Source organism: Atractosteus spatula, chromosome 7 (assembly GCF_055471065.1).
Source record: "Atractosteus spatula isolate fAtrSpa1 chromosome 7, fAtrSpa1.hap1, whole genome shotgun sequence".
In the NCBI taxonomy this organism is placed as follows: domain Eukaryota; kingdom Metazoa; phylum Chordata; class Actinopteri; order Semionotiformes; family Lepisosteidae; genus Atractosteus; species Atractosteus spatula.
Genome location: NC_142712.1, coordinates 41,838,878 through 41,850,608, shown reverse-complemented (window position 1 = coordinate 41,850,608; position 11,731 = coordinate 41,838,878).

Here is an 11,731-nt window from a genome sequence, read left to right as displayed (position 1 = left end):
TAAAAGTTGTGTTTGAGAAACCGGGAAGCTGGTGCTTCTACTGTATGGATTCTTTGTGAACTTGGATAAAATTTATTAGATGAAAAAAAGATAGAAAAAAGGGGAAAGGGTGGGGGAGAGGAGGAATTTTTGTTTTTGGTTGTATATCAATGCTAAAAATTAATTATAACTTACTGTCTTTCTAGCAGAGCTAGATCTGGAACCACAGGCAAAAATGAAAATTGCATTAGAAATAACCCAAGCTGTTATTTGAGTGAATGACAGGAGATAAACAGGGCTCTGTGAAATGAATAACCACCTGTACCATCTAAATAAACATAACATCTATTTCTTCATTATTAGATCCTGTGAATTATTCTTTCTCCAAGCTCTAGGTTTGTCACTTGCAAATTCTTCTGAAAGTACCCCTGGGGCGGGAACATTCCCGTATTTTCCTATTCATTTAGAATTTTGCTGAACAATCAGCAAGTTGCAATAAACAGAAGTTCAGCAGCAGAGAAAAAAGGGTTAGTTAATTTCTGAGAATGTGACTAAATCAACTTAAATGTGGACTTGGGAAAGGTTTAGAATTAAAGCTATTGCTTTCATTGTTGGCTTCCCTTACAGAATAAAATTTAATTGTTTTTGACGCAAAGTTAGTTTGATAGGAGCACAGCCTGGCAATGAAATGGCAATTATTTTTTGTAAAAAAAATGGTGCATACTGCTTCCAACACAAGTGGTACAATAAAGTTGTGGTTTCACAGAACAAAAAAAGACTGATATTGCAATGTTGTCTGACAAGCTAGCTCTTGATGTCTGCATTAAACCTACAACTGATGATTTACTGCTCTTCATAGTAGAACAAAAAGAAGAAAAAATCAATAAGGACAAAGTTTTTGCTTTTCATTTAGTCCCTGTCTATTGAATCTGAGCTGTAATGTTATCAATTTATCGGTGTCAGTTGGCTTTCTCGAATCATTAACATCCCCTGTTCGTGCTACTGGTACACAGTGGCAACAGGACACTGTCAAAGATTCCTCACTCAGTTGAACTGATGAAATATTGACCAGTTGCTATAGGATCTAACCCTATTGATCCTAACTTATCCAGCTGTTTATATCTGAACTAAAGGTTTAGCATTTATTGATTCTTTCCTAACAGTGCTCTAAAGGTGTTAGCCTCTGCTGTCAGCTAATTGGTTTAAACAGGATGAAGAAGCTGTTGGGACCCTTTGGCCTAAATGCCTCCCTTTAGGAATTCTTCATTTTAAAAATCAAGCATATACAGCATACATTATCTCTTACAGATAGTTTTTTAATTTGAAATTATTGTGATGCTTTTTCTTACTTCATCATTGTTTCAGACAAACTGTACAATTCCTTTAAAATATCTGACTAACTTGACAGTTTTTTTTCTTTTTCTTTTTAATCGTTGAAGTGTGGTCTCATTCAGTAATACGAGACTCATTTTATTGCTAACAGGAGTTCATAAAATGCCAATTGTGCCCAAAGTGAGACAATTACGTTGTAGTTCATGTTTCTCACATTCATGTAGGAAATCACAAGTAGTCCAGTCATTAATGTAAAGGACCTGTTACTAGGAGTTTTCTGACTTCGTCCAGTCTGTGCCACTGACGTGCCATGAGATGCCCTGGAGGGCTATTGAATCTCCTCGTGGTCCGGAGCATCGGTTGGTAAAGCATTAATTCAACTCAAGCTCTATGTACATTTCTTTGAAGAAAAGAAGCACCTGAAGAATTCTTCTTCATGGTACAAATGGAGAATCCTTATGCATTTCTAAGGCACACGCTCATCATTGGACTGCTCTCACACCTGCTGGAGGGTATAAATCCTGATCCTTTTCTTTTTTGTTTAAAAGTTCATTATGTTAGGTACATTCTTTTGGAGGTGTAGTGATAACTGGACTCTATCCACTTCGAGCCAGGCATTGTATCTATGGAGGTAACAGGTTTTAAAATACAGTGCACCCAATCTTCCCTTTTGTTTTACAATGGGGGGAAATATGCATCCCACTAGTCTATAGTAGCAAAATGTGTTAACACCATTGAAAAACTAAACCAAAACTACAAACCAGATTTTTATCCTTTGCACTGTCAGAGACTGCGTCTTTTCCAATGCATTTTTCTGAGTCTCTTACACTGTTCTTTTACAGAACTCAAAATATTTTTTTAAGAGCTCATGTGTTTTTTCTTCATGCAAGAATGTATAAATCAGTTGATTATTTGCTAGGCAAAGTTAGCTGTGTCCATTACAAATTGGAATATAATTTGTAAGTGGTTACAAAACATCCTCTTATTTTTTTCTTTTTACAAAGCTTGTTACATTAGTTATCTGAAAATGTATTTGCTTCCTTCTTTTGAGTGTATACATACTGCTGTATAAGCAGACCTAAAATTTCAAATGGATTAGCATGAAACATCTGCAGTTCAGTTTCTTTTTTACAACCTAACTTTACCCATAACCTTGTCTTAATGGCAGAGACCTGAAAGGGAAAAAGTAGCCATTTTTTGCTATCATTATCTCCTGCAGAATAAGGTTAAATGTAAGAAAAATGTACATTGACAAAAATCAGTTCAGTTTCTTTCATCTCCCTTTTTAAACTGCCTTGTAAAGTTTCTATTTAAAAGGTATAATCCTGTCAAGTGTATCAGTTTGGCATTTTCCCCATTTCACGGCGACAATGACATTACACAGTCATCTTCGCGTCCCAGACCCTGTGTGTCACCAACAATGGAAAAAAAACGGATTGAAATGGAATTCATAAATAGAATTCTACCCTTTTGGCTTCAGCTCCTGCTGTGTGTTAGGCTGACAAAAAAAACAAAAGGGAAGGGAGATGCATTGTAAACGTTAAACTGCTTGTAGGAAATTTGGTTACTCTTGGTCATGAATTAACATTGGTTTAAAGTTGCAACATAACCATGATTGGATTTCATTTCATAGTGAATTGAGGCCACACATAATATTACTTCTGTTAAATGTTAACTATAACATTTTTTCATGCATTCTGTTTCTTTTTTCCCATGTTGGCATTATTAACTGCTTATGCACTTTGCACTGTGCTAAACCCATTCCAAGAGTTTGTAGTTTTTGGCCATTGAGAAGTGCCATATATTGCAGTATATTTTTTTATGTGAACGAGAGGTGTCTGATGTGTCTCTTCAAACCCCAGGCACTAAGTCTAGAGATTGTATCACATTTTTTCTGTAAATGGGACAAATTTGTGGTCTCTGCTAGTTAAATCTGCATAACTATTCAAAACCTGTATTATTTTATCCAATGTGTGTGCACATGATCAAGATTACAACAAACAAAGGAATTAATACCATCTTCTTGTTTTTTGCCCTGCATTTCTAGCTCCTGTTCAATGGAGAGCTGTTTTGATCAGTAATATCTTTTGAAAAGAAGAGAGAAAACAACACAAAGACCTGTATACTGTTCGGCTTCAGATCGTTCCTGTTTCTAATACATCGGTTTTCTACAGTCATCTTGAAATCACAGCGTCTAGTCATGCAAAGTAAAAAACATTTCCAGTATGAGTCTACTTGTGTGCTGACATTCTAGGTAGCCTTTGCATTAGTAAAATTTGTATTTTAAAATATACTGTTCCAATTTAACACCCACTCACCTTTATAAGTAAACAACGTACTTCTTAAAAAATAATTGTTATTTATGTGATTTTTATCTAAAGTGACTTATAGAGCATCATATTTTTTATGATGTACCAGTTTGTACAACTCCTTTGATGGTATAGTTTGGGATAAAACACTTGGCTGAAGGGTACAGCAGCAACTTTCTCAGCAGGGATTGGAACCTACAAACCTCTAATCAGGGCTCAACATCCTTAACCATTACTGTGCAGACAAACACAAACATCAAAAGGCTAATGTTGAAGTCATCGTTTTTGGATGGTTTCACCAGTGCCATGAAAGAAATGGAGATGAAAGTGTTAATACCTGTATGTCATGAATATATATACTGTATATTAAAAATAATAATAATAAGCATCAAAAAAGAAAGAAGAGCTAACCATAGGTGTTATTGTAATAACGCAATAGAGTAATCTGTAAACATATAATATCTAAAATCAAGATCTTAACATGTTTGTACTACTGCCTGTAGAACGTCTGTCATGCTGCAGGACTCCGTTTGGTAACATGGAGGCAGTAATGCGCTCCTGAGGTTTTCCTACTCCTGCCTTCTAGATAGCATCTCTAGCTGATCTTTTGAAAACAAATATAGCCAACAGCTAAATTCAAGTAAGAATCATCCTTCTTTCAGAGCTCCATCTTCATGTATCCAGTTCAAAGTTCCTCAGTTACCCTCAGTACGTGCATTCATTAAAACCCCGAGATCAAGTACCCCTGTCTCATTTCTATTAATGTTCACTATCCTGTCAGTTTAAACAGCCAATGGGGTAATCTCTGGAGAGTAAAATGATTTGCTTGATGGATATTAAGAGGTTTGGAGAGGGAGGTGAGGGGTGGTATTTACCAAAACCTAGCACATGGTAATGTCCTCTTGCTTACCTGTCTGTTCTAAAAGAGACAAGATGTTGTCCCATCATTGCTGTAACCCCTGTACCACCCTTCTCTCCCTTGCCCTCCTCCCTGTCCATCACTCCCCGAGTAATCAATACCATTGCTGCAAAGCTAATCACTCCTCATTTCTTTTCATCATTATTTTCTAGAACACATCTCTTCCTCTCTATATATGCTATCTCCACTTTCTCAGTTTTAAAAGAAGAATTCTTGAAGGAAATATTTTTGCTTTTCTTGATAATTATTATTTTATTATTTGTGCTTTGTTGTAACAAATCGCATATCCTTTAAGTATAATCTTCTGTTGCCCTGTAATGTGACATTTTGGGCTGCTTTTGTGCGTGTTCCCTTGATTTTCTCTGCAGATAAAGAAAGAAATCATTAGTGCTTACACAAATGCTGTACACAAAAATCACAGAGATGCGGCAAGGAACTATTCAGAAACATAAGTTGACTTACCTCTTGATATTTATATTCTAGTTGTTTCAGTTGAGAATCATGTTTTGAAGATTCTTTACCAGCAGAATTATGACAGTTCTGCAAAAAAAGAATATTGTTGAAAACATGTATTCTTTGGTTAAGCCCTGTCTGATTTAAAACTTGTTCAATCAAACACTTGTTTGTAGATTTACATTGTAAATATATCCTGTTTCAGAAATGGATTCTGAAATAATTTGTATGAGATACTCTTGTTAATTTTGTTAGTCAGATTATAACTATAAACTGTTCCTCTTCTTAACAGCAGATTGACACAAACTGCCCTATTCATAGAATATTAGGCTGGATTAGCTTTATGATACACCTCACTTACTTGTACATTCTGAATTCAGGCCACAATTACAGTGCAGTCTCAAGTAAGGGCTCTTCTAATGATTCAGTATCCATTTCCATGTCTACAAATGGTCCAAAAATGCCAACAAGTATCCATTGTGAAGAGCTACAAAGAAATTAGGAGTTTAACTCAATCTTTTAAAGTTATTTAGGAGATGTTTTATTGTTTGTGGCATGTGTTTGTTTGGTAACTTCAAATTTGAAAGGATGTATTCTTATCCCACAAGGGGGGAGAGAAAGCAGTTGTTCTCTACTGAAAGACAATGCAGTTTAGGTCATTTAACAACAGTCCTAACAGCCAACATAAGTCATTAAAATATTACTGGTGTCAAAGCCCAATTTTAACTGTGAGCCAGTCTTGAGTGACAAGAGGCAATGAGGTACACCAGGGACACAGGTGTGCATTGCTCCATTGCTTTTTCTTTGACAATTTATACATTTCCAGTTTAAACGTGTTCACATCTTTTACTTCCAAACAAACACCAATGTTACTTCAAGTTTGATCAAACACAAAAGAAATGTCAAGTTTTGTATTTTTTTTCAATAGGATTTTGGTATCTTTACTTATGCCTGCTGAGGGATTAAGAACACAACATGCAAAGTGCAGTTTGCATCTTATAAGTGTGATTATGATTGTTTTTAACTTTGGAAAAAGTGATGCTGCAACATCAACTCACCTTTACCTTTTGGTGGGGTTTACATCGATGAAATTCTAATTTAAGGCAAAAACAAAAGCTTTCAAGTAAGTTAAGTTTGGAGAGACAAGCTGTAACCCAGGGACGAAGAAGAATGAAGGGTACTGCCTTTTGTAGAGGCAGCTTTAGGGCTGTTTTCAGAGTGCTTGAGTATACTTGCTGCTAAGAAAGGATTTCCCTTTAAAAAAAATAGCTAGCTGGCCCTGTGGTTGACTGGGAGGAGGCCTGTGTTCTCTCTCTCCAGCCTGTTTCCCCCCGCTGACCTTGTTGTGTCTGCTGATAAGCCTCAGCTCTCGAAGGAGGCTGAGGGCCCCTGCCTGCTTTCGTGCCCACAAGCCTCGCTCTGCTAGAGTGTGAAAATAACAGCCCTCCTGCCACCGGCTCCTGAACTCTTACTCAGCCCAGTCCCTGATGTGCAGTCTTCCCACCTTGTGTCACTGGCCTTACGTAGAGCCCTGTATTCATTTTCTCTCTTTCCCTTTTCCCAATTTGTCCTCTTTTTTACTATACCAATTCAATTATCCCCAACAGAATGGGAAGGGTAGGGAATTAAGGAGATGGGAAAGGACAAAAAAACTAAAGATCTTCATTCTGTCAAAATCATCTGCTGGACTAATCTCTTTAAAGGAAAATAGGTTTAGTCGTCAATAGCTATTGCATATGTAAGGGATTTAATTTGGCATGTTTGTCAGAAAACTGCTGGCCAATAATACCGCCTTTGTTTTCCTTAGGTGACATGTGGCAGCATGTGACGACAGGAGGCCCATAAAAGAGCAGGTGAAGGATCCATGCCTTGAATAGCAGCAGATAAGGGTAAACTCCTTTTCTTGTCAGATTGTGCCTCATTATCTTTCCCTGCCAGTCATTACTACCAGTATAAATTAGCATGCTGTGTGACGGCTATTATTGTCAGCGTCCCTTTTGCTGCATTCTCTCTCGCTTGCTCTCTGTCTTTTCTTTTAAGATTTATTGAGCATGCATAAGAGTTTATGTCCTCCGCTGTGCCCAACCACCAGTGCACTTCAAACTCAACTTACTGTAAAGTGCACTGACCAACTGAGAAATAGCAGCCTGAGAGCTTTTGCAAAAATCTTCAACTACTAGTGCTTTTTTTTTATCAACCATTTAAATTCAGCCATTTATTCTCCGGGGCTCTTTTACATAAAAGAAAAAAAGTTGGGTTTATATGAAATGATATCTTGTTCCTAATCAAGCTTAATTTATGTAGATTTTTTTTTACTCATGCAGTGCTTGATCATTACTTCTATGGTGACTCTTGCCAAAATACCTATTGTATGTGTATTTTGCCACTTCCACGTAATATATTCTTAATAAATATTCTTTCCACCTTATTTGTCTTCTACAGAAGATGTCTCCAGCTTTAATCCTGGAAAGCCCCAATCCAGTTCGTCTAAGAGGTCATCTTAAATCACATTATTGAAAGATTAGGAAAACGTATGTTTTTGATCAATTAAGTAAATAATTTGTTCATTTAGTTGAACTCCAGGCCTTGATGAACTAGATTTTTGTTCCTACTGATATCTAAATTCATCAAACAAACCACCTGTGTAATTGTCTATGATTAAATTGTTCCAGTTTTTTAGACGTTGATGAGACCTGGTTGTCCGAGACCTGGGTTGGAGACCTTTGTCCTATACTGGTTAAATGAACTTAATTTATTTTTTGGGGAACAGAGGAGGCTATGAAGCTATTGAAAATCTTGAACGGCATTCTAGTGCTAGTTCATGACCAATAGTAAACAAGCTGTCAAGAACACAAATGGAAAGTTCAACTAAATGAACAAATTAACAGGGGAGTGCACTTGAGTACACAATGTGACCTGAATATAGGGTTTGTCTTAGTGCAAAGACCCTCTGTCCAGCCAGGTTGTCCAGCTAACCAGAGAATCAGATTCTCTGAAGTCATTCAAAAAACAGCCAGACAAGATTGTGAATGAATAAGCTACTAGCAGCCAAATAAGCAGGATGGGTGAATAACCTCCCTCTCATTTGTTACCTTTTCTTATGTTTGACTTGCATGCTCTTCATGTTTCAACCAGTAGCTTCTTTCCCTAGCCACTGACAGTTAAGGCTGCCATTTTCATGCGTTCTTGAACCATTGTCTGCTTCACCCCAATCTTGCACCATGTCCTTCAGTGTTTTTCGTTCAAAACAATTGAACTACCTTTGTCAAATGTATTATTTAGTAATGACATTAATAATAAAGATAGAGGGAGCTTGAAAGATAAAAACAATGAGAGGAGGTCATATTGACCATCTTGCCAATTTGGGAAATGGAAACTTGTGTTCCAAGGATTTCATCTTTCTGTTTCTAGAAGGAAGCCGTGGTATCGGTTTTAACCACCTGCACATGGCTAAACATGGCTGGGCAGCACTGGTCTACAGAAAGGGCTCATATTCTATTTTAAATGAACTTCCATGTAGTGAAACGTTCTTCAGACAACAAAAGTAATGTAAGAAATGGCAGAGGAATAGTAGTGCGTATTCTTCCAAGTGTAAGGGCTTGAGATCTGAGTCACCCTGGTGCAAGATTACACCGTGGTACAATGAGTACCTTTTGAGTGAAAGAGAACTCTCCCCAACCCTCTCCCACTTGCTCTTTACATACTCCCGATGATTTGGTCACGCTGACATGAGCTAAAACCTTGCATGACTAAAACAATATTGTCAATTTTCCTGGATGAAGAAATGTTGATCTAAAACTGATAACTATCTTTCATCTCAGTGAAGCCTGACAGGTTTTGGGATGATAATTTATGTGGTCTAAATAATAAGCATTACTGCCTGTTGTATTCTATGACTCGATGTGACGTGCAGCAGCCCTAGCTCCCACCCCCAGTCTCCCTTGTGGTTTCAGGAAGTCAGTGTTTACACGGGTGCTGGATTGACGTTAGAGTGTGAGCTGTACCTGCAGAGTATCAGGGGGATACATGACTCACTCTTCCTAAGGTCAAAGCCAAGACAAAAGACCAGGGCAAAAAGTATAAGGAAGATCAACACCAAGACAACAACAGTAATAATCTAAGGCTTCAAATTTAAGCTTTTTTTCCTGTAAAATTTTATTTGTGCAATCTTTCTGAAAATGTTTTGAATATATTTTTATTTAGTATATATCATTTTTTTATTAATGCACTTTTTTTAAAAAAAAGTTGTAGACTACCATGGTGGAGACCTTTGGTTACTTAGAGAAATAAACCAGACGGATGCTGAAGTTTAGTAGCTGAAGCAAGGCAATGGGCCAACACCAGCAGGCTCCTCTTTTAGCCGCTCAGCCCACTGATGTCCTTCTGCTTCACTTTAAACATATTGACTCCTACCAGCTCTGTAGGTCGTAGTTATGATAAACTTTGGTCACTGAATTCAAGAATCTGCTATTTTTATAGTATTTACTGTTAAGAAAGGTATTAACTTTCTTTGGATTGCTATGCCTTCTGGGTTATTTCGTCATGAGTATTATTATTAACTGTATCACCCACATTAGAAAAAAATTCCTTGTGTGTGTTTCTTGGTCTAAGGGGCTTGATGTGAAATAAAATTTAATAATGTTTATTTTATAAAGTACCTTACACTGTGCATAGAAAACAGAATAAAGATGTATAGGAAGTTTTACATAACATACAAATAAAATTAAGTCTTAGAGAATGCTGTTTTGAATAAGTAAGTTTTTTTAGTTACTTAAAATTAGCTCATGTATATTTGAGCTAATTTTAATGCTTTGTATTAGAATCCCATTAGAAGGTAATAGGAGTTTAATAATCTATCAGCAGAAAGTTTAATGTAAACAGTCCATCCAACATTTGGTCACAATGATTGGAAAGCTCTTCAGGAAAAAAAGTGTCTTTAACAGGTAATGTAAAAAATGGCAAAAGAAAGGAACAAAGTGAAAGGCTTGTTTTAAAGGCCAGTAACTCTTGCACAAGAAGGTAAACAACATGTTTTGTGAATTCCTTCTTCAGCATTCCCAGGCTCCCAAGACTTACAGAGTTTGACTTTCTGCCAAGTATAAGAAGCTACACCCTGTACTTGTACACTGTTGAAAAAGTAATTAATTTTCAAATCCTACATCTTGTCAGGTTGTTAGGAGAGCGATTAAAATTATTCCGAGTTCAGAAAGGCACGTTATCTATCACCATTTTCTATGGCCCTTCTCCCTGCTTCAGGAGGGAGCTGGTGCACGTCCGTGGATGCGGCTGGCTAAGCGCTGACATCAGCAAGTCGTAAACTCCCAACGATGTTGAGGAGGAAAATATTAAATTAAGCATTTGAGGAGAAAACAAGCTCCAAAAACTGTAAATATCTGAAATGCTTTCAGCAATATAATTTGGAGGCTAAAACATTGATCTGTGTCAGAAATAGTGGCAGGATGATCTCATAATTGGCAATGGGCTACACACAGTATAGTAAAACAAAAAAGTAAAATTTGTAAAGTAAAAATGTCGTGACTGGAACACAAGGACAGAATTCTTCTGTCGGATGAGTCAGATAATGCCTTTTGCATGGAGGGAACTTTAGGACATCAGGGTGGGGCTCCTCAGAGGCTGTCTAGTTGTCCCTACAAACAAAAAGATACTTTCCAAACCCAACACTAGCAATTTGGGAAATGCAAGCTCAAGTGAAAACCAACGTGAACCAATACATTAGAATGAGATTTAAGTCCCATTTTTAAAATCTGAAACTTTCAGTTTTCTAAAATGATTATAAAAAGGAAAATATTTCCTAATTGAAGCACTTTGTCTTTTCTAATTTATTTTTACAGTTTGGTGTTAAAAGTGAGATCTTCTTGCAGTTGTTACAGGCTGCCGTGATACACAGAGGCCACTTTAAAATGCTTGTTGCTCATCAGATTTTCTCAGTGTGTCTTTGTTATGAAAGGTGCTTGTATTTATATGGAGTGTCATCATTGCTAGGCCTTTTGCACAGACTAGTGCAACTGGTTTCCGATTTATTAAATTAACAGTTCGAACGGGTGGCAGGGAGCTCCTTTGTAAATCTGAGCCCTAGCATGTGTGCTTGTTAGAGCATGAGGATGCATGTGCGTGGGCTGTCTGTGTGATGTGTGTACTGCATTCTCATTGAAAATATTGATATTCAGATCATTATCAGGGTTCTAGAGGGTTTTATTGCATAATTATAATACGTTTTAAAGCTGGACTTGCAAAGCATGTAAATGCTTGTAGACTGAGCTTCTGATCTGCAGAATTGAGTTAGCTGTGAAAATCCTTCACTTATCTGATATAAAACACTGCACACAATAAGCGTGTCACTCCTGCTTTTCACCACATTTGTTTTGTATTGTGGCTTTCCTGTGATAAGTTTTTGATGTTTTCTGGAGCCCAGCCACACACTGTGTTGCAGGAACAAAAAAATAAAAACTAAAAGATCCAGTGCCCATAGTGGCAGGTACCAGGTAACCATCATGTGACTTACTGTGTTTCACAATGTATTTGACGGCTCTATTGGCGCTTGCTAATACTGGCAACAGGATCAGGAACATTAGGCTCTCAGAAACAAAAACAGTCTAGAGTAAACGTTCGTTTGTTTTCATGTCTTTGCTGGCCTGGAACAATCTGAGCCCAGGCTTCTGTAAACGAAAGTGAACAAATGTATCTTTGGCTTACATCAAGCCTTCTGCATTACGATTCC